Source organism: Pezoporus wallicus, unplaced genomic scaffold, assembly GCF_028554395.1.
Source record: "Pezoporus wallicus isolate ANWC-B61680 ecotype Strahan unplaced genomic scaffold, APGP_CSIRO_Pwel_v1 contig_8170, whole genome shotgun sequence".
Lineage (NCBI taxonomy): Eukaryota > Metazoa > Chordata > Aves > Psittaciformes > Psittacidae > Pezoporus > Pezoporus wallicus.
Genome location: NW_026642406.1, coordinates 623,982 through 645,228, shown reverse-complemented (window position 1 = coordinate 645,228; position 21,247 = coordinate 623,982). Strand labels below are relative to the sequence as shown.

Genomic DNA, 21,247 nt, shown 5'->3' with positions numbered 1-21,247 from the left:
TTGTTGTAGGTGCGGTGCTGATACTGTTAGCACTGGGACAAATATACTCCTTGACTTTGATATTTTTATAAAGAGGGGTGATTTAGGTGAGAATAAAATGAAGAAGACTTTTTTTCCCTTATTCACTCTGTCACAGCTGACTTTCATCTTCTTTAAATATGGGCCCTATGATCAGAACTCAAATCCACACCCAAACCTGCATTTTCCCCAAATCTGGGGGTGTTTTGAGCTGGAATCCATCACTTACTTTTTTATTTCTATTTCTTCTTCAGCTAGAACCTAATAAATGTGCTCTATAAAAAATGAGCTCAGCCAACATCTGGAGGCAGATAAAAATCCTCCAAGCTACTGTTCCACAATCTTAGGGATCATTAGCACTGCAGAATGTCTATACAGAATATTTATCTTAAGCGTATAATAAAATGAAAGCTACTGTGCCAAATTCAGAACAACCTCTGATGAAAAGAAATGCCTCACATCAACATTAAGCTAGAGCTTTTCTAGCCAGAGAGAATCTTTTCTCTAGCCAAAGTACAGCAACTTGTAGTTACAAAAACTTAACTCTAAACACAGGTATGGGGGGAATTTATTATTTTTATTGTGAGTCTTCATCACTGGTTAGTTTAATGTGTCTCTCCTCCTTTTTGTTTTAATCACCATCCCCCTCTCCTTGGGATGGTTTATCGCTTGTAAATTATTTGTCACATCGTTGTAATTCTATCCAGATCCTTAACTTTCTAATCATGCATCTTTTATGGGGCCTCTTTTAAAGAAGCACTATAATTACTTGCCAAGGGTCCCTGTAAATTTTATCAGGCTGTAAAATATTACACTTTAATCATTTGGAAAAAAAAATAATTGGAAATGTTCCCTCTGAAAGGGTACACGATCGATCCTGCGAGGAGCACGGCACTTTCGGCAGTTTTGCATTTGTTCCTGATGCATATACCTCAGGAGCCGTCAAAACTCCTCCACTGCATTCAGTGTCATGGGGAAGTATTAATGGAGAAACTGGCCTTTGATTAAGCTGAAGATATTGCTTACTGCAAGTTTTAGCTGTTGCAAAAGACACTGTGAGGATGGCAAAGGGTGCTCTCAAATTCTCTCAGTTGAAGGCTCAGCAATCAGCTTGGTGAAAGAGGTGTTTAAGAGCAGAGCAGAAATGCAAAATAAACTGAAGACACAGGAATAAGCCGAACCTTCCTTATAGGAAATTGAACCGTTTTTAGAGAGATAATTCTCTGTTTCCAAACAGATTTTGCAGCTATCATCTTGTCATTTAGTTTTATTTGTATCAAATAGACAGAAATACACATAACATTTCTACTTCTAATATTTCACAGAATCACAGAACTGTTTGGGTTGGAAGGGACCTTAAAGACCACCTGGTTCCAACCCGCCTGCTATGGACACGGACACCTTCCACTGGCAGCAAGCACTTTGGACTCATTTCTGACAACCTTTACAGCAGGAACTAGCAACTTCCATGATGCTGTTTTCAAGAACAAGTGTGAGGAAATTATGTACGTGATAGTTACCTGAAGTGTTTTCTGGAACAGCGTTTCACATGCACCATTCCAAACATTGGTTTGCAGTTATTTTAAGTCTATATGTGTATAAGGTTTAAAATTCTATATCATGCTCATCACCAGCACTTCAATTAAAGCCCTTGCACATTTCTGGTAAGTACGCATTTCCTTAGATAGCTGAGCTGAAATACAAGCGAGTTAAATGATTTGGTCAAGGAGCACAGTAAGCTGGAAGCAAAGTAAAATATAGATCTCACCTCAGCTCTATACTCCTGGGGACAGCTATGGGATATGCTTAAGAGGAAGGACAGCCTATCTGTACTATTTCTCTTATGCTGAAAGAAGCCCTGAAAGGATCCTCTTATCCTATCTGTCCAGTGGCTTTCAGGTACTATCATGGGAATACCCACAGTTTTCTTTCTCTATATTGGACCAGATAAGACTCCTCAGTGCTCAGACAGCTCAGGTAAAGGCACTGTTAGATCTCAGCATTCCTGTTTCCCAGGTTTTCTGTAAATGCAAACTAAAAGTACTTTTCCTGAATGCCCTTTCCAGAAAATCTCTGCACCACAAGTAAACCATCCACATTCTGCACAGCATCAGCTTTGCAGCAGCCTTTGGCTTGGTGATCAGTGGCATTGAGCATGGAGAAATCTCTGTGCATCAGCACACGTGTGCAGGTAAGGCACAGAGCTGTCAGAGCTGAGAGTGATGTCTTACAGCGAAAGCAGTCCTAAGGGCCAGTGCACTGCACCACACAACAGCGTTCAGGGGACCATAAAGTAAATTTCTTTCATTCATGATTCAGGCAAAGTCAAGAGACGATTGCTCATGAATGAGACAGACCCTGACCATTATTTACAGTAGTTGTTGACCACCAGAAACTGTTCAATGAATATCCCTTATAAACCATACATAGGTAAATATAAAGCTGGCTCAAGTTGCTATATATTGTTGCTATTTTTAATAGCCGAATGCTGACAGAAGGCAGTGATGAGTTCTAGCCATCGTTAAAGACAGATATAGTTATGGATGGATGAATTAGTCACTGCAAGACAGGGGTTCAACTGAAGTAACATTTCTACCTGTAGGCAGGTTGTCCACAAAGACATCTATGTTTGTTTCATATCCATCTCCATACTAATACAGCAAATAAAGAAACTCTAACAACAGGTAGCCTGAAAAGCATAAAATACATCCACTTGCAATTAACCAGACATGCTGCAGATGTTTGAAAATCAGTATAAGAATGATTTCCACAGGCTGACATCTGGTCCTACAAGGGTCCCTGGGGACTCCTCTGCTGCTGTGTGAGCTCAGGGGTCAGGTTCATGCTCCAAGACAGCTCCCTAAACCCTTCAGCTGTTTACCTTGCTGCTGTGAGAGTTTACACCTCTGCTCACAGCTCGGAGGGAGGAAGCTGTCCTGCTCACTTGGAAATGCAAGTACCAGGTTTTTAGTCTTTAGCCCTGCTTCAGAGCCACCCTCCAGGCAGGCAGTGCCACAGGCTGAGCCAAAATGGGTTCAAACCTGGACATCAAAAGAAAAAGATAAAACAAAGAAAGAAGAAAAGACACGATATGCAGATCTATTCTGCATCCCAAAGGACAGGGAGCAAAACATGGAAATAGTTGCTTTTTGGAACCTGCGAAGTTGCCACTGCCTGCAACCAGCGTTACCCCCTTCTCTGGTTAACTCAAGCCACTTGACAACCATTTCAGCATTGCTCTTTATTCAAAACAGCCACTTCCCTTTGATTCCTCCCAGTCAGGGACAGCGCTTATACTCCAGCCTGCATTTACACTCCCTCCTTGTCTAGATTTCCTGCCTTTATCTGGAAAGCCTGGTCCCCCCTGTCTCGCTCTGCTTACCCACCTGCAGCGATGCGGATGCAACCTGGCAGCTCTGAGCCCAGCTCCTGTTGGGACTGGCAGGAGCATAGCCTGCTGTGGTACATCAGCAGCTTGCTGGAGGGCAGGCAGCAGCTGGAAAGCAAACAGGCTCCCAGCTCTGGGGGTACAAGCTGTCCTGCGGGCTGGCTGACAGCTACACATCAGCTCCATTGAATAGGAGGGCAGGGAGACACTTTCTGCGTGTCAGCTTTGCAGCCAGGGATGCGGGGACTTGCTCCTTTCTCCTTGCATGCAGACGGTATCCATCACCACCACCATTTTCTGTAGCAAGGGGAATGAAGAAGAGGAATTAAATGCAGGACCAGAAATAAACACTGGTTTTGGCGCATGTTTTTGCTAATTTATCACTTGCTCATTTCAACAACTGCTTTGTAAGTGGTTAGCAAACTTTATTAATTTCTGGAGAGTTTAGTGATCACTATCTATAATACTGAGATATGACAGTGAAATAAAGCATGTCCTCAACTGTTATGGCTATAGGCACACAAAGTAGAGTCTTACAAGCTGGACACTAATAAAAAAGCCATAACCCCTTTAATCTTCCCCTTTTCTCTTCCATCCATTACTATAAAAGCATCTTAGCTTCTGGTCTGAAAAAAACATACTTCTCAGTATGTCATCTACTAAAGATCTCTACAGAATAAAGATCCTGTATTTTTTTCAATATAGTAATTAAAAAAAAACAACAATAAAACCAAACAAAAATCAACTTGTACTGGACTGAACACCTGAGGGCTTACCTAATGGTGATGACCTGACACATGGTGTTTTGAAGATGACAGGGCCAAGATCACAGTGCCAGTGTGACACCGCAGCCTGACGTAGGGCTTTCAAGAATACACTGAACACGAAGCCTGAGCATGCAGGACTAATACATGCAATCACCAAATGCTAATTGGTTTCTAAGGCAAGCTGTATCAGATGAAATGTAAACCAAAACAGAATCTGTTTCTCCAAGGCTTTTAAAGTTAAAAGCCTGGCTAAGCTTGGGTAGTTAGAACCAATAACACTCAGATATTCCCTTTGATCCCATATTCCTGCATGTCCATTATGAAACCATCAATATCGTGTGAAGGTTAGAGGGAAGGTGTAGGCTCTCTGAGGATTGGCCAAATGCTACCTTCGCATCTCTCCCATCTCCTCTTTCCAATATTTGTCTTCATCAGTGATTTTGATACCATAAACAATGACAGCACACATCAAACTCAAGGCAGTGAGGGGATAAAGAAATAAGAGATGTTTGCTAGGGAGGATGCTGGCCCAAGCAAATGCGCAGCTGCCTGGCTAGAGATTTGCTGTAATACTGCACCTCTAAGTACTGTATTTGCCTCAGGCAGCTTCCCTCCATAGAAAGAGGAACATTAAATCAACAAATATTTATACACATTGACTTAGAATTCTGTGAATGCAAAAGTCATTCCATCTCAGGGCCCTAAACTGTAAAGAAGTTCCTAGGAGGACAGAGCATGGGTGCAACAGCAATGAGGTCTCTGACCATCTGCTCTTGCTCCCCTGGATTAGATGGGAACTTTCTTCATTTATTTGGGATGGAGAGCAGAGTAAAGGTGTGCAGTTTGTCCCCTTAAGTATCTACCAGATTCCAAAGTCTAAGAAAATATCAGTACTGCTTTGCCAATGACTCCCAGGAAAAGATTGTCACAGGGATTATTTGCTGGGGACAGAGGAGGTAATAGCCTACTGGTGCTGTGCAATCAGTGCTTAATTAAGTCCTAAACACAGCAAAAAACCTGACAAATTGTTGGGAAATGGGACAAAACGTCTATGGCTGGAGTTTAGATTTTTTTTTTTTTACCAGATGCTAAAATCAATGAGCTGAGACAATAAATGGAGAGAGGTGTAGCTGATCTACAGGAGGTCACTGCATGCTTCTGCCTCTGTCACCGAGAACAGTAGAGTTCATGCCATGGAAAGGCTGCAGTATCTTTTCCAGCTTCCATAATGTCAGCACTGCCTTTTTTAGGACAAGGAAACCCCTACCTGAAGACTATGCTGCATAGAGGAAAGTGGCACAGGCAGGCAAAGTTCCGTGAAAAGATTCACAGTGGCCTGCTCCATAGTCCCAGGGCAAACTCGGCTTTGCGAATGGGATGCCAAAGCTCAGGTGCCTCATACACCAGGCAGTGGTTGCTTTGGGGTCCCATTAACTCTTTGCTTTTGGGTCACGTGGGTGGAACAACCATCCCTTGTATTGTCCAAGACCAGGTTGGACACAGGGACTTGGAGCAAGCTGCTCTAGTGGAAGGTGTCCCTGCCCATGGCAGGGGTTGGAGCTGGAGGAGCTTTCAGGTCTGTGATTCTATGAGCTCTTGAAGGGACTCTGCTCCTGGGCAGGTCTGAGCTTTCAGACTCATCAGGATGTCCTGATTCCCCCAAAAGCAACATCTTTCTGATACAAACAGACCTCCAGTGCTAAGAAGTGGAGCTGAGAGTGTGCTGTTGCCATAGCAGGGGCAGGGGAATCTATGGAAACCCTTGACAGGGGATTGCTGTACGTACTTGCAAAACAGCACAGCCAAAAGCAGTACCAGGGCACTTACAAGGCATGCTGTGAAGCTGGGATAATTTCCATCCATTTAGCAAAGTGCTTCCAGTCCTCGTTTCAGAGCAGGTAAAAGGAAAATACAGTAAATATTGAACAAACAAAGTTAATCTGTAGCCACAGCACTTTACCCAAGAGAAAGCTCAAACCATCTGACTGTTGCCTGCTTCTGGTTTATTATTTTCCTCTAAGGCAGGATGCCTTTTTCTGTTGTTGAAAATACTACAGCTGTGTGATGGTTGGTTGCTCTCATTCCCCTCCACACACAGACATGCTAACCCATAAGGCACAGGTGAAAATCATGGGGTAGTCAATCCCTACGGCAAACGCAGACATTTTAGTAACATGATATATATATGTGAGTAATCGCACACTTTGCTCTTCAGTTTGGCGGAAAAGTGCCCTTGAAAATTGCTTACTCTCCTACTAAAATATACTGGATTTGTACTCCAAGGGACAAAGCAGAAGTACAATGAATAACTGCAATCAGGAAAAAACAAGTAAGGTTCTTTGAATTTGTCCTTTCACAGAGATTTAGGACTCGGTTCTTAAAGTTTTTCTTACTACTGCACTGTGCTCTGTTCTTGGCTACAGTAGTTTAAATATCAACTGGTGTGGCTAAATTGGTTCTTGAAATTTGCAAGCAGGGTTACCAGGGATGAGTTTTATTTTCAAGGCTAATACAGTTATCAGTCTGATTTTGTCTTTTACCACTTACATCATCATGACAGTCAAAAGCGTTATAAAATGCCTGACCAGAAATGTTCTGTTGAATACATCATGAATGGACCCAAATTGCCTGTGAAGATTGCAAATCCTTTGTTTTGCCGAGAAAATGCTAATTGCTCATTTTCCATTGAACTCAGGCATTTTGGGACAAGATCATATTTCATGTTCTCTTTTCTGGGGAAATCTTCACTGGATATAAATAGTTACAGCACTCAAATGACTTCCAGCAGTCTTAGTGAAGGTGTTACTCTGGTATGGAAACGTAACTGGTTCTGCAAGTTTCATTGAGATGATTTCAACCTGCCTGCTGTTGTGCCTACTAGAGACACTTCTCATCCATTGCTAGCTACAGGGACCTTTGAAATTGCAGAAGAATTGGGGTGTTTCAGGGCCAAAAGGGCTCATTTTGATTTCTGACTCTGGATTCTTGCATTTTAATTCTCATGAGCCTTTGGTCCAGGCAGGCAAGCATGCTGACAGCAGGTTCAGAATAGGTGGCAGCAGCTACCCTCACCTTGATCAGCTCAGAGTCTCCAGGATATTTGCAGAGCAAGTCTTGAACTTGACGTTCTGTGTCAGTAGGGAAGTGTTTTAAAAGTCCTCTGCCACCATGTTTGTTCAATGTACTACACAGCCCTGTACAGATCACAGAGGGCAGTGTCATTTTTTGGCTGGGTCTTTTTTGCTTTCTCCCAGAACCAAGGATGAGTGGAGGCCCTTTCAAGAACATGCAATCTTTTGGGTAGCGTCAAGCTACCTTTTTGTTTGTAGGGATTTCTCAGTCTGCTCAAAAATGAAGATGCTCTCCCAGAAGGGAGGGAAAGGTCTCTCTCTTCCCTTTTCTCCAGAGGAGAGAAGATTTGAAAATGGCAGTTATCAGACATTCAGTTAAGCAGACGGTCAGCTGTGCTCAGCACCATTTGGATCATTGTCACAGTTTAAGCTAAACTAGAACTGGTTTAAACTAAAAACATCAGTGTTATCAGCATTGTTCCCTGGCTGAAAGTCAAAAACACAGCACTGCACCAGCTACTAAGAAGGAGAAAAATGACTGCTACTGCTGAATCCAGGACAATCACATTTTCAGAACTATAACAGAATGAAAACAGTAACACCAGAGCAGAGGTATAACACAGCAAACCATACAGACATGTAAGGCACAAGCAGCCATTAGGTGAAAGGCAAACATTATTTAGCAACTCACAAGTTCATAAAGGGTAGGTTTACAGAAACTTAATCCCCTTCTACTCGTTAGGGGATTTCACTACAAACCAGAAATAGCTGATTGGGAATAGGAGCAAGGTATTTAAAAGAATGAAGCACACTTCAGAAAACTCCTCTGAATCCTTCAAAAAGTAAAAGCACTAATTAAAGAAAGATGTTTCTGTAAGAAACAGCCACAGGTTTACAGGGTGGGAATTGGCTAACTTAGAGCCTGTTCTGTGCGTCTGGCCACTGCCTGGCAACTGCAAATCTTCACACTATAAAAACTCTTTCAGTAACACTTTGAAATACTTGCCCAATCATGTTTAGTTCACTTGGGATTTATTATAATACCATTAGATGGGATTATATCATTTGGTTTATTGTCAATTGCATTTCCATATTGTGTCCAGTGGTTTTATGATGTGGACAAATATTACACCAAGGACTTAGGCTCAGGCCATCACATTTAAATTCTTTTCCTGAGTAACAGTTGGCAGAAATCCTCATCTCAGACATCCAGGCTGCAAAACCCTCCTTGGAAGCAAAGGGGAGACCAAACACAGTTTTATGCTATTGAGAGGATTGCTCCAATGGTGCTGTGTGTTCTAGAGTTTGCTGAATCCACCTAAGTGCTGGAATCAAATACAAAATGCATTGTCTATCTCTCCCTTCACCTTGACTATAAAGACCACAGTGAAGTACAGATCTGAGATCTTCTGATTCATAATGGCCGGCCAGAGCAGGAGCATGAGCACCAGGACAGATGCCCTAGCCTGACAGGTATCTAAACTACCTGGAAAGCTGGTAATGAGCTGAAGCCCTCAGACTCAAATGTCTGATCACATCTGCTTTCATATCCAAAACATTAAATGCTTCCAACAGTAATAAGGCCCTAGAGAAATGAAATCACCATCAGGGGCAACAAGAAGGACATCTGACTTCTTGTCTCACCAGATTAAAATCCTTTTGTACTATGCTTCTCACCACTCTTTCAGGACAATAAGTAAATAACCCCTTTTCTTATAAAGTGAACAAGAACAGCTTAGATGTATTGGATTGCATAATGCATTTTCAACAAGAGTTTTATTGCTGTCACCTCTAATAGAAATTAAACGTGTGCTAATGGCCTAGGTAACAGGAATGCAGGTTTCTCTGTATGGGAAAAAGTGTTGCTTTCTAACAAACTTAGTCATGTTAGAGAAGAAGGTGGATTTTGTTGTTGGAAGCTGCCTGGAAGTATTTTAAAGAAAGCATATGGCAAAGCACAGAAAACATCTAAGGAAACAATAATAAAACCAAAACATGATAGAAGTATCAGTGCTTCACAGCAGTAATAATAATAACCTTAATAATAAAAATAATGCGTAATGGGACTATACAGACAAAGAATCAGCTCTAAAACATATGTGGTGAAAGATCTTCGTGTTGATGAATCATTTGTTCTGATCATAAAATAATATCCATAATTTGAAAGTTAGGTGTTAAAAGAAAAATTAATCTGGTCAAGAGTTGGTCTGCTTGTGAAAATGACCATGATGCTCTGATTGCAACGTGTGTGCCTGTGTGCAGCACGTGAGCAGGGAACCCAACGTTCCTAATCCCTTCCACCCCAGTGGGAGGAGGCAGTCCTCCTCAGTGGAAACTTTCCCTCTTTCCCCTGTGCAAAAGCAGAATGGGGCAAGACTGTGGTGGAGTCTTTCTGCAAGCCTTGGAGAAATGTGATGTCTTCAAGGCCTCTTTCCCCCTGTCAGATTTGACCAAACACAGCTGCTGGCTCAAAGGACGTGCAATGAGCTTTGCAGATAGTCCTTTGCCTGTGTTGTCCCTGGTGGTAACCAGACAGCCCAAGGAAGCTGTGAAGAGGGTTTCTCTCAGTTGGAACCTGGCCTGTGGTGCTGTTTCTAGTGGAGAGTCTCAGTGCATCTGTAGGGAGGTTTATGCCTCCTTCTAGGCACCAACCAATATTTGGCCTGGGGAAAGCAAATGAGTCACATCTGCACAGCTCCTTGGCAAACAAAAGCCCTGTAAAGCTCTTTCTTTTAGTTAGTAGGTTCTCACAGGGAAGATATATTTTCATGGGAATTTACATTTTTTTGCCCTTGAGAGAAATTTCACTGTTTTCCTTAATCAAAAGCCGTGTCATTTTTACCACTAAACACCTCACTTCTTCCCATCTGGCCAGAAACACTCCAGTGAGACATGGGCTTGGAAGAACTTGCAAGCCTTGGAGGGCCAGATACAGCAGACCAGGCTGACTCAGTTCCTTTATGGCTCTATGCAGTGGGCTTGCCTATAAGCGCATATCCCTGTGTGGATGTAACCCCAGCATGTGCAGTTCCTGGCAGGTGTAGAGCAGAAGCCAAGAGACAGAGGAGATCTAAACCGCACTCTCTCCTGGAACAGTCAAACAGACTTCAACGGTGCTTGAGCAGTGGTGAGGACGTGATGGATTTGCTGGGGAAAGACCGCTACTGACCATGTGGGCAGTGTGGAAGAGCTGCCACACACTGTCCTTGCAGCACTTCCCAGCACAGCTGGGCAGCTGTGCACCAGCTTAGCCCTGGATTGCAGTGAGAAGGTCCATTTTGTTTTGGACTTGGGTCCTCCCAAAGTCACACCTCAAGCATACATGCCCATGTAACCTTGCGTAACCTCATGTATAACTGCACGAGGAAGCAGTTTTGGGGTCTATTTAAGACGTGTTTTGCCTGTAGGTCTGTTGATCGTGGAAGTTATAGAGATCTCTGAAGAAGAGCTACTTGAAATTTACCATTGGATATATTTTCCACATTAAGAGGGAAGGAAACCTCAAGGAAAAATGTCAGTTTTTTTAATTAATTCCAAAGAAATAAACCCCTGGTAATTGAGAGAATTCATTTTGCATTAGTCAACAAGGGAAACATTTCTCTAACAACTGAGAAATGGAAGTGTGCAGTCTGTCATGCAGATATTTCCTGCAAGATTCAACTGGATAGCTTCTTCAGTTGCTGAAAACTGGGGGGAAAAAATCAATGGATTTTTCTTCTTGCAATGAAAAATATTCTTAGTTTGTGCACACTCAACAGTTTTGCAGCAGGGGAGAATTTACTTGACCCCTTTTGTGTCCAGCACTACAGCAGTAAAATACAGGCTTTCCATTTTCCCTCTGCAGCGCTTTGCTTATGATCCTCTCCCTTCCCATTGTGATTTCAGCTGCAATTACCAGTTCTGGACTCATGTAGGATTGACCTGAGGACTAGAGAGACCTTTTTACCCCTAAGGAGGTTGCCAGCAAGCATGCCATGGAGAGGGCTATCACTGGAAATGAGGTCTTACATGTGCTACCCTCTGAAGCATGAGAAGTTTGCACAAGGCACCTTTATGTGTGGGGTAAGGCAGAGCTCCCTTGCAGGAGGCTTGCTGGGTGATGGTGTTTTGTAACACTGAGCCTTGCAATGCTGGTGTCAGCACCCACTGCCCTCTGCCACAGAGTGAAGGGCAAGAAATGCAGGGCAAGAAGTTCTCAGTCTGCTTGCTCTAATACCCTCACAAAACCTAGTTCTGCAAAGGCCAAAATTATCAAATGGGGAGACTGAGCCCAAGAGCCTACCAATTGGAACTGACAGGAAAGGAGACAAGAAAATGAGGCTGGATGACTTAGAGTCCACTGAATTTATACAGAGCCTCACTTTTTCTAGCCCCATTCAGGTTCTTTAAGAAGGTGTGTATGTTCCATTTCTTTTGTTAGAAAATATCCAGGATGTGGCTGATGGTTTCTGTTTCAGAGGATGTCTGAGATGCAGGGCCATAAGGTCCAGCAGGTTGTGTAAGAGGTATGTCATCTTTTCTGTTTGTTTACTTGCTTATCTGTGTTTTTTTTTTCTCTTGAGGATAAAATCCAGTAACCATTAATGCAGTCATCTAACATGTTCCTTCTAAAGAACAAACTCAGTTGCCTTCCACCACCTTCCCTTTCCTGTGCTGTTTCTGAGAAGTGCTGAATGAAAAGAGAAAGCTGCATTTTGGTTTTGGTTTTAAATTTAAAGAGGGGGATTCAGGCTGGATGTGAAGGAGAAATTTTGCCCAATGAGGGTGGTAAAATACTGGCACAGGTTGCCCAGAGAGGTGGTGGATGCCCCATCCCTGGAGACATTCCAGGCCAGGCTGGATGTGGTTCTGGGTGACCTGATCCAGTTAAAGATGTCCCTGCTCATGCAGGGGGTTGGACTAAATGAGATTTGAAGGTCCCTTCCAACCCAAACCATTCTGTGATCCTATGATTTTCCAAAATGACATTCAGCGTGGCTATGTACATTTGTGCTTGGTTTAAAAATATCTCTATGCTTCTAGACATGTTCAGCTCCTGCTTTGTTGAGAAAAGATCCCCAGTGGAGTGTTGGGCCACATAAAGATGAGCTGAACAGCAATGCGTACTCATGGATATATGAAAATGCTGAGCTGTCAGGGATGGAAGAAGTGTCTGCATGCTGGTGCTGACAGGGTGGCATTTAAAAGCAAAGGAATTGGAGAGCAGAGAGGAGGTGGCATTATTTAATGTAGGGCTGATATTGTTAGTTTCTCTTTAAACAGTTTCTTCAGAAGTACTTCCACAACATGGAGCTAAGGACCAAGAAATGTCAGTTTAATTTGGTCTCTGATACTCAATCAGTGCATGGCCTCGGGCAAGTGACTTATCTTTATCTAAACGTCTGCATCAGTGAAACAGAGGCAAAAGTACCTTCCACTAGAGTATCAGTGAGTTTAGCATAACTCATTAATGTTTCCTTGGAGCTTTTAAATCCTGCAGCAGAATATCCTCTGCAGGCTCTGGTGGTTAATGCACTGTAGGGGTGACGGGCAGGAGAAAGCAAAGCTGGGCACCCCCATTTTGTGCTCTGTGACTGACAGCTTGTGATACGGTATTAGGTACATGGCTGGTGTGCCAAGTGCGGGTCCCCATCAGTGTGATTAGAGGATGCTCCCAGTGGAGAAGACTGTGACTGGGAGAGTGCCAACAATGTCTTGCTGAGAAACAAACAACCAAGGTATCAGCCCTGATCACTGCATTCAGCTAATGAAAATGTATGTAATTGATATTTTATAACTATATGGAGAAAGGATTTTTATTTTTTTTTAGGGCTTTAATGGTATCGATTGATGGGAAGGAAGCCAGATAGATGTCTCTAAGCTGCAGGCTATAGGGCTAAAGTGCTTTTGAGTCAAGAAATGTATACTTGTTTAAAATTCACTTCAAATTTTCACATAATTTGCAGCTTTTAATCACGTTTTTGGACCCTGACAATTAATCACGTAGCCACTCCAGTCAACTGATTGTCTCATTTCTGATCAATTATTGTTGTCAACATCTTTCCCCTATATTCTGAGTACTGACTCGTACCATGAGGCCCTGGGATACGGTTCGGAATGCTCTCTTTGCAGATGCTCTGGCGCAGAACTTTCCTGACGTTCATCACTGCTCATTTCATGTGAAGCTGCTTGGAGTAGCCCAGTGGAGGCAATACTGATGCTTTAAAATACATGCAGATATTGCTGCTTTCTAGTTCCATGAGCCCTTCAAGGCAAAGATTGTCTTTTGCTCTGTGCTAGTGCAGCCCCTCAAAAAGACAGGAAGGGTCTTGATCTTTTCTTAGGCTCCTCATGGTGCCAAAATTCATTAAGTCATTTGGGTTCTGTTCATATCCAACTGTGATTACATGGGCTGCTCTTTCTTTGCCCATGGCATCACACTGGGCAAAGCAACATGTAGAAATAACAGTTCATTTTTGTCTATAAAATAAGATTAAAGAGCAGGGGATCTACATCATCAGGTTCCTACTGCAGAGAAAAAGGGATAACCTGGGCTCCCCATGCAGGTGACTAACATGCAACCCAGATCTAGATGAGACTGTGTGAAAAGCAGGCAAGTAAAATGAGCTTACTGCAGCAAAGGCATGGTTTGAAAAAGCTTTAGACTTTAGAAAGGGTACTTTAGACAAAGGGTTTATATTGATTTTAATGGGGTTTGGACAGTTCAACAGCACTGGCTTAGGTTTAAGCTCTCTGATTGGCTTTGGTCGTTGTAGATAAGATTCTCTTTCTGTTGTGACATGGGAGGAGCGAGAAGTAGTAGGCACTTAGAAGCCCAGTTTTCAGCCTGCACAGTGCATGAAGCTGTGAATTGGTTTGTGTTGTTTTCTTTGTCTTTTTGTTTTGTTTTCCTTGAGGAAGAAAATGTTGCTCATTTTGAGATATTTTAAAAGGGATCTCCATGTCCTTCCCCTTTTTCTCTTTTTCACTCTCACTCACTGGAGCAAAACATGAAACATTCACATGCAAAGCATTAAACCAAAAGAAGATAATAAAAAGAGTGGAAGACAAGGATGAAAAGTTGACTTTCCTGATCTACCTCTCCATGCACCCATGCATGAAGTGTCTTGCACATGCACATCAAAGAGACTTAACTATGAACGCAATGTGAGATTTCATTTTCAGTTCTTACTAAATGGAATAGTTACATGGAGAGAGAAAAGGAACAGGCTGGATGTGAGAGGAAAGTGCAGAGTCATTCTTTCTCTTCTTGTGGTCAATGTGTCATTCCTTGGTATAGCTCTGCTTGGGACATTTTTCTGCGGAAACAGAATAAAGAAAATCAGATTTGTTTTAATACTGTTGGTAAAATTATACTGAAATTGTATGCAAGACTCTCATTTGATACCAGGTCTTAGCAGGTTGCTTCTAAAAACATAACTGGTTTAGTGTTACTGTTGTCTTCTCTCCCACCACTTCTGTTTCCAGTTCCTCTAATCATTATTCTACTTACTTCATTTGTAAGAGCTGGCTTAAACAATCCAACATTGCAAAATAGCATTTATGGAGATTGAAAGTTGTGGTAATTAATCATCTTTGGATGAAATTCTAGCCCAATGAAGTCAGTAGCAAAGCTCATGCAGCTTCAAGGTTTCAGCTCACGGCATTTTAGTGCCATGAATTACTTGTACTCTGGATGTCTTTTGAAGTTTTGTGTACATTAAGGAGAAATATTGGGGTTGTGTGTTTGGTCATTAGGAAGGAATAAACAATGGCTGCAAGAATAAAAAGTTATACAGAGAGTAACAGTGTTTGGTATTTCTTTTGTCCCTGCAGACCTGAAGCCCAAATCAGTTTTTGTGACTGCTCTTTAAACAGTTGGGGATCTAGAAGCTGAGCCCTACTCTTTCTGGCTAAGTAGTAGTCACAATTTAGCTCATGTGTGTGCTAATGATGCATGAGGCACAAGCCAGAATTCTCCGAAGTTTCACTGGTTTTGCAGAACTAACCATAAAAAAGCTTTCCTGTATTTATGGAGTCTTAGTTACAGCTCACTGAAAACACTAGTAAGCTTCCCTTACTACTAGTTGATGTCAATGAACTTTTGGCTCAGATCCACAAACATCTGATTCTCCTATTCGAGCTGGTATGACTCCATTATGCAGTATTCAAGAGTCTGTAACACTTCATCAGAATACACCATAGATAAATTGAAAACATGCTTATTTAATCCATGTAATAGGATCAATCAATTTTTTTCCCCAAAAAAATTTACTAAAGCAAAACCTAAGGGATTCCTTAAACCCCCAGGACCTGCACTAACTGGGCTGCCTGCAGTAATCCCTCTCTGGCCTTAGAAAGACAGGCTCAAATATTATTTCAAAGCACTTAATTTCTCCCCGCAACACCACACATTCTTCTTGAGTTTGTGGCACTGCCGGATATAGACAGAGAGTGAATAATCTTTGGAGAAGCTGCAGATGTCTTCTTCAGACTCTGACAAGCCTTGGTCATTGATGAACAACAGCAACTTTCTCAGTGATCAGGTTTGGGTTTTTTCCTTTCTTAATGAAGTGGTCAAGATGGGACCACACGTGATGATAATACTGACCGGTCACAAGCAGCAACATCTCTAAATATCGTGAGCAGTGTAATGCCAAAGTTAACACCTGCAGTACCTCTCAATTTCTCACAATGGTTAAGAAGGTCCTTAGCAGACAGGAGAAGGAAAGAAACCAGGGGTACTTGTGTGATCTGCTCATGTCACAGAAGTCAGTAGCAAAAGTCATAAAACCATCTAGTAGTGGATATTTTCTCAGACAAGTACAGAATTTCTAATGAGGATTTTTCCCTCTCATATCAGTGACAATGTTGATTATCCTGAGTTCAAGGGGAAAATCCACCTTGCCTCTGGGCATGCAATAAATCATCTAATATCACTCTAAAGAATTGATCACCCATGAGGGGCCATGGTCTCATCATTGGCTTGGAGAAAGGAGCAGTTGATACAAGGCAAAAGCACTCCTCGAGTATGTTGTATAACTTTTTGTATTCATGAAGATGCTTCAGATACAGAACAACCCCCTTTGTTCAATATTTATCTTTTCATCTGCCATGACCTGGGAAATGAGAGCACTCTGAGAAGTTAATTGAAAGCTTGCTTTGTTTCATTTTAGCTTTCAGGTCTAAAACTTCACTTTCAGTAATGGTACTGAGAACACTTTTGTCCTGTCTGCAATAGCTCAGAAACCTTTTCCAGCAGCAACTGGGAATTTGTTATTGATCACCATTGTCTTATTCCAGGAATTGTCCACTGAGCTGATTTTTCTTATCGAATGACAACAGGAACCCCCAGCCCAGGAAGAGGATTATTTCTCTCATATTTCCATAGCCAATCAATCACAAGATGCTCTACACGGGATTCCCATGTTGTCTGTCCTAGATGAGTCAGGGGGTTTTGATTTGTATTTTATTCTATCCTTCCTCATCCAAGTCTGCTTCCTGCCAAGAGAGGCTGAGGTCTGAGCAAGGATTGCAGAGAGCTGCATTCAGATCCTGAGATGTAAAAGCTCCTTGTGTAACTTTTGTGAAATATTTGTGCCTGAACTAACATATATGAACAAACATACATGCATTTATATGGCAAAAATAAAGATATAATTTTGTTATTAATATGGTCCATACATTTTTGGGACCAGTAACTCTTTCTAACAGGATTTATATATATAGTACTTTTTGCAGTACTGTCCATACCTGCTGGCAGAAGAAAATATTTACCAGGGTCATATTAATTAAATAAAAACCCACAAGATTGCAAATTGACAGTGTTATTTTGAGTAAAGCTTGAAAAGCCACTAGGTGTGGGACATGGAGGACTGAGCCATGAAGAAAGTGGTAGAGTATGTGCAGAGGTGCCAAGCCCCAGTGTTAATAAATCTTTGAGTCCTCTTTCAGGACAGGACTAGGTAGGTGAGGGCACAGCATTCCAGCATTAGCCCCAGTGTCCCTTAGACATTCTGCCCTGACTAATAGGGGATAAATACTATTAAATACTAATGAATAAATTAAATACAAATAAATAAATATTAATAAATTGGAGAGGGGCTTCGGACAAGGGCTTGTAGGGACAGGCCAAGGGGAATGGCTTTAACCTGCCCGAGGGGAGACTGAGGTGAGCTCTTAGGCAGAAGCTCTTCCCTGGGAGGGTGCTGAGGCGCTGGCACAGGGTGCCCAGAGAAGCTGTGGCTGCCCCATCCCTGGCAGTGTTCAAGGGCAGGTTGGACACAGGGGCTTGGAGCAAGCTGCTCCAGTGGAAGGGGTCCCTGCCCGTGGCAGGGGTTGGAGCCGGATGAGCTTTCAGGTCCCTTCCAACACAAAGCAGACTATGATTCCGTGATTCTATTTCTGATCATTTCTGAAGGTGGGAATTCATGGAGCAGCTGATGAATAATGATTTATCAGTAGTTCCATGTTAACATTTCTTTGCATCACACAATGTACTCAACCAGCTCCACACTGCTCCCTTATTAGCACAGACCTCTATTTTACAACAGCTCTTGTATTTATGTTTCAAAGGACAAAGTAGCAATAACAAGAAAGCAATAACAAGGAGCCAACAGAACTGAATGTGTCCTAAAACAAGGAATAAAAAAACTCAGCCAAGAATGCAGTGTGGATAAAAGCATGTTATTTCCAAAGAAGGGATGAATCCCAATACTTTACATGAAGTGAAAGATGAAACAGTAGTTATTTTGTGATTGGCCTTAATTTGCTGGTGATACTGGTGATGTTAATACAGTTATTTAAAAATGTTTACCAGTGTGTCCAGCATCAGCTGTGATATCATACTCCTTAGTTGAAAACTCAAGTTTTCCCTTAAATGAGATGTGTTCAAAGAGTTCAGAAAGAAACAAAACCAAACACATAAAAATGAGGCAACACCACCATGTTGGTGCTGCACCATTTTTCTGCTTTACAGATTTTGGTCCTTTCATGTTACATTCCTGAATTCTTCTCCACAAGCCCAAGGGTGACACACACTCGTTTTTGTCTTGGGTCTTTGCAAAAATCAGTGGGGTCCCAGTAATGGAGCTCAGAGAAATGTGATGCTCATAGTAAAACTTGGCACCACCTTAGATATACTCTCTACAGCAATACAGGGAGCTTCAAAAAGCCTTTGCCCTTAGTACTCTCTCTTGGTTCTTGTCTAAGGATTTCATGCAAATGTTTTATTCATTTCAGTCCAGAAACCACTGAGATCTTATATTTTTATTTTAATCCTTAATATTCCAAATCTCTACATGTCTTAATATACTGAAAGACTAAAAATAACGACCTCAACACCCTCACCCTGCCCCAGGCACTTTGGGTTTTAATCTTTTTCAAGGGGGTTAATTTTAGACTTGGCATCTTTGCCCCATGAACTTCCCACATGTGGTTAAAGCTACAAGCCAGGTCCTGCCACCAGCCATATTTACCAGAAACAGCAGCAGAAATTTCCAGCAGAACAGTAAAGGGGCTGCAGTTCCTGTTGTTCTGCCAGTATATTTCATCTAAAAATATTATTCATCTTGCCAACTGCTTTAATGCAATTGGGGAATGGCAGAGCTGGGAAGGCAGAAGAAAAGCTCTTTGTTAAAGAATTTCAGCTCAGAAGTGACTCTATTTTCTATACTGTCTGCTGCTCTTTTCCTTTCCTTTCTGTATGTCCTTCTTCCCTGTTTACCCTGTCTGTTCTCAGACTTTTCCCAGTTGTATTAATTAATAGTTCTATTCACCAGAATACCTACCATTTAAGGTGCCCGTGCTTGACTTTTAAACACAACTTTTTAAAGTGAACTTGAACAAAGAGAGATAGTGTAAAAAAGATTGCCCTGCTGCAGGATTAAAATCCTTCCTGATACAACTACCTGGGTTTAGACCATGGGAGTAACCTGGAAATAGTTACAGGGAGCATGGCACACAGGCTCTTCCGAGCCAACCACAGCCGCAATCTTTGGCTTTCCCTCATTTCGTTGACTCTGCCATTTCTTTCCTTTGTAGTTTTCTGTTGCTAAAGCAGAAGCTGGAAGATGATCAGAGAAGAAAGCAGAGACACTGAGGTCAAGTGTCCTTGAAGTCTGTTTGTGACTAATACAGCAATGAGCTTATTTGGGGAAAATCCAAAACCAACTTGTTCTGCACCTGAGCATGAAGGGTACCTGCTCAAAGAAGGGCAGTGGAGCTGGTGCAGGGGCTGGAGCACAAGTGTGATGGGGAACGGCTGAGGGACCTGGGGGGTTCAGTCTGGAGAAGAGAAGGCTCAGGGGGACCTGATCGCTCCCTACAACTGCCTGACAGTAGGATGGAGCCAGGAGGGGCTGGGCTCTGCTCCCAAGGAACAAAGGATGGGATGAGAGGAAATGGCTTCAGGTTGTGCCAAGGGAGGTTTAGACTGGTTGTTAGGAACAATTTCTTCACCGAAAGCATTGTCAAGCATTGGAACAGGGTGCCTAGTGGTGGACTTGGCAGAACTGGGTTAACAGTTGAACTCTATAATCTTGCAGGTCTTTCCCAACCTAAGTGATTCTATGATTCTATGGTCACACTAAAGCAGGAGTGGGCATTAAAACCAACCCACTCCTAGCAGCAGAGAAGGAAAAAATCCCACAACACTCGTAGGGATTTTTTAATGTTTGACTTCACTTTAATAACCTGACAGCCTCTTATTTACAACAGCAGAAACCCTTCCAGGTGCTGTTGTGCACCAGGCTGGATCCAGCTACCATGTCTGCTGTGACCTTGAGAGGAGGGGATAAGAGGATGGTGAGAGCTGGGATCTGTGCTCGCATAGGCATGAGCTCCCAGCCTTCCTCCAGCTTGATGCAGCTGGGAATGGGTCCTTTGGAGGATGCTTACAGGCGTGCTCTTGGCTTTCAGGCTAGCTCACCATGGTTCAACCCAGGTGAGTGCCTCAGTGAAGCTTTGTGGTACTTCGGCAGTAGAAATAACCTGTTGCCTTCTATTTGCTCTTTTACATAGATCTGTGAGGATACAAGCAAGTAAAGAAAAGCAGAAGCGGCTAGATTATAAAACAAATTGTGGTTCAAACCAGGCAGAGGAAAGCTTCTATCAAGAGAGTTTTAACCTTCCACACGCTTTCATTTATAATTATTATTTATGATGATTACTACCATTAATTTGTTTAGTGAGCTGAGTGAACATGTTATCCTGGCAAGTGTCAATAAAATAAACAATCTCTTCCCCCTCCAAATCTAATATTCTAAAAGTGGCAGGATACTAACTAGATCTTGCACAACCTGATAAAATCATTACAGCCTGAAAATGGTGTAGTACAGAGGAGTCTTTTAAGAAGATCTCTGAAGGAAGAAACTGAAGGATGCTGACATACATTAATAGGAAAGCTGCTGCAGGCATATGCACAGGCTGAAGATGTGCAATCTGGAGTGTGCAGGGGACATGAGGCAGGGTTGAGGGCAGGCATGGGGAGGAGAAGGGCTGGTCCAAGCCTTGCTGTTGAGTTAGGACAATGCTCAGAGCCAAGTAGGTGATTTTACTGGCAAACCAGTGTGGTGAATCCAGCCTCTTCATCAAGACTGCCATGCAAGAGAGATATTGCCTCTGAAGAAGGTACAATTTAGCCTCGTACCCTTTGTCCGGGAGGCAAGGAGAAAGGACCAAAAAATGAGGAGAAAGAGGAGGAAATTTGTGATGGGCAATCCACAGCACCATTAATGCCAGGTTGCAAGATGAGCTACTTGCTTGTCCTCACTGTGGTGACATACGAGGAGTGCAGTGAGAGGGTCGCTCAGGCCCCCACCTTGCACCAGCAAATCAGGTTGAGAGCTGTTCTGTATTGTCTTGGCCAACTGGCAGCTATAAATGTACACACTGGGATGATCATTGCCTCCTTACAGTCTTATCTGACGGTCTCATATCCAGTGGAGGAACAATATTGGGTCAGGCTGTGTAATAGCCAGCCCCAGAACAAACTAAATCAAAACTCCCAAGGGAAAAACATCTCT

The 21,247-nt window shown here is 42.5% G+C and overlaps 1 long non-coding RNA gene across 1 annotated transcript; it reads left to right on the top strand.

Annotated features, from left to right (window-relative positions):
• Window positions 1-6,393: 6,393 nt before the first annotated feature.
• On the top strand, window positions 6,394-20,705 carry LOC130610213 (uncharacterized). The gene is made up of 3 exons (XR_008974997.1): window positions 6,394-6,502; window positions 19,266-19,324; window positions 20,244-20,705. It is a non-coding gene; the product is annotated as an uncharacterized LOC130610213 (long non-coding RNA).
• Window positions 20,706-21,247: the final 542 nt, after the last annotated feature.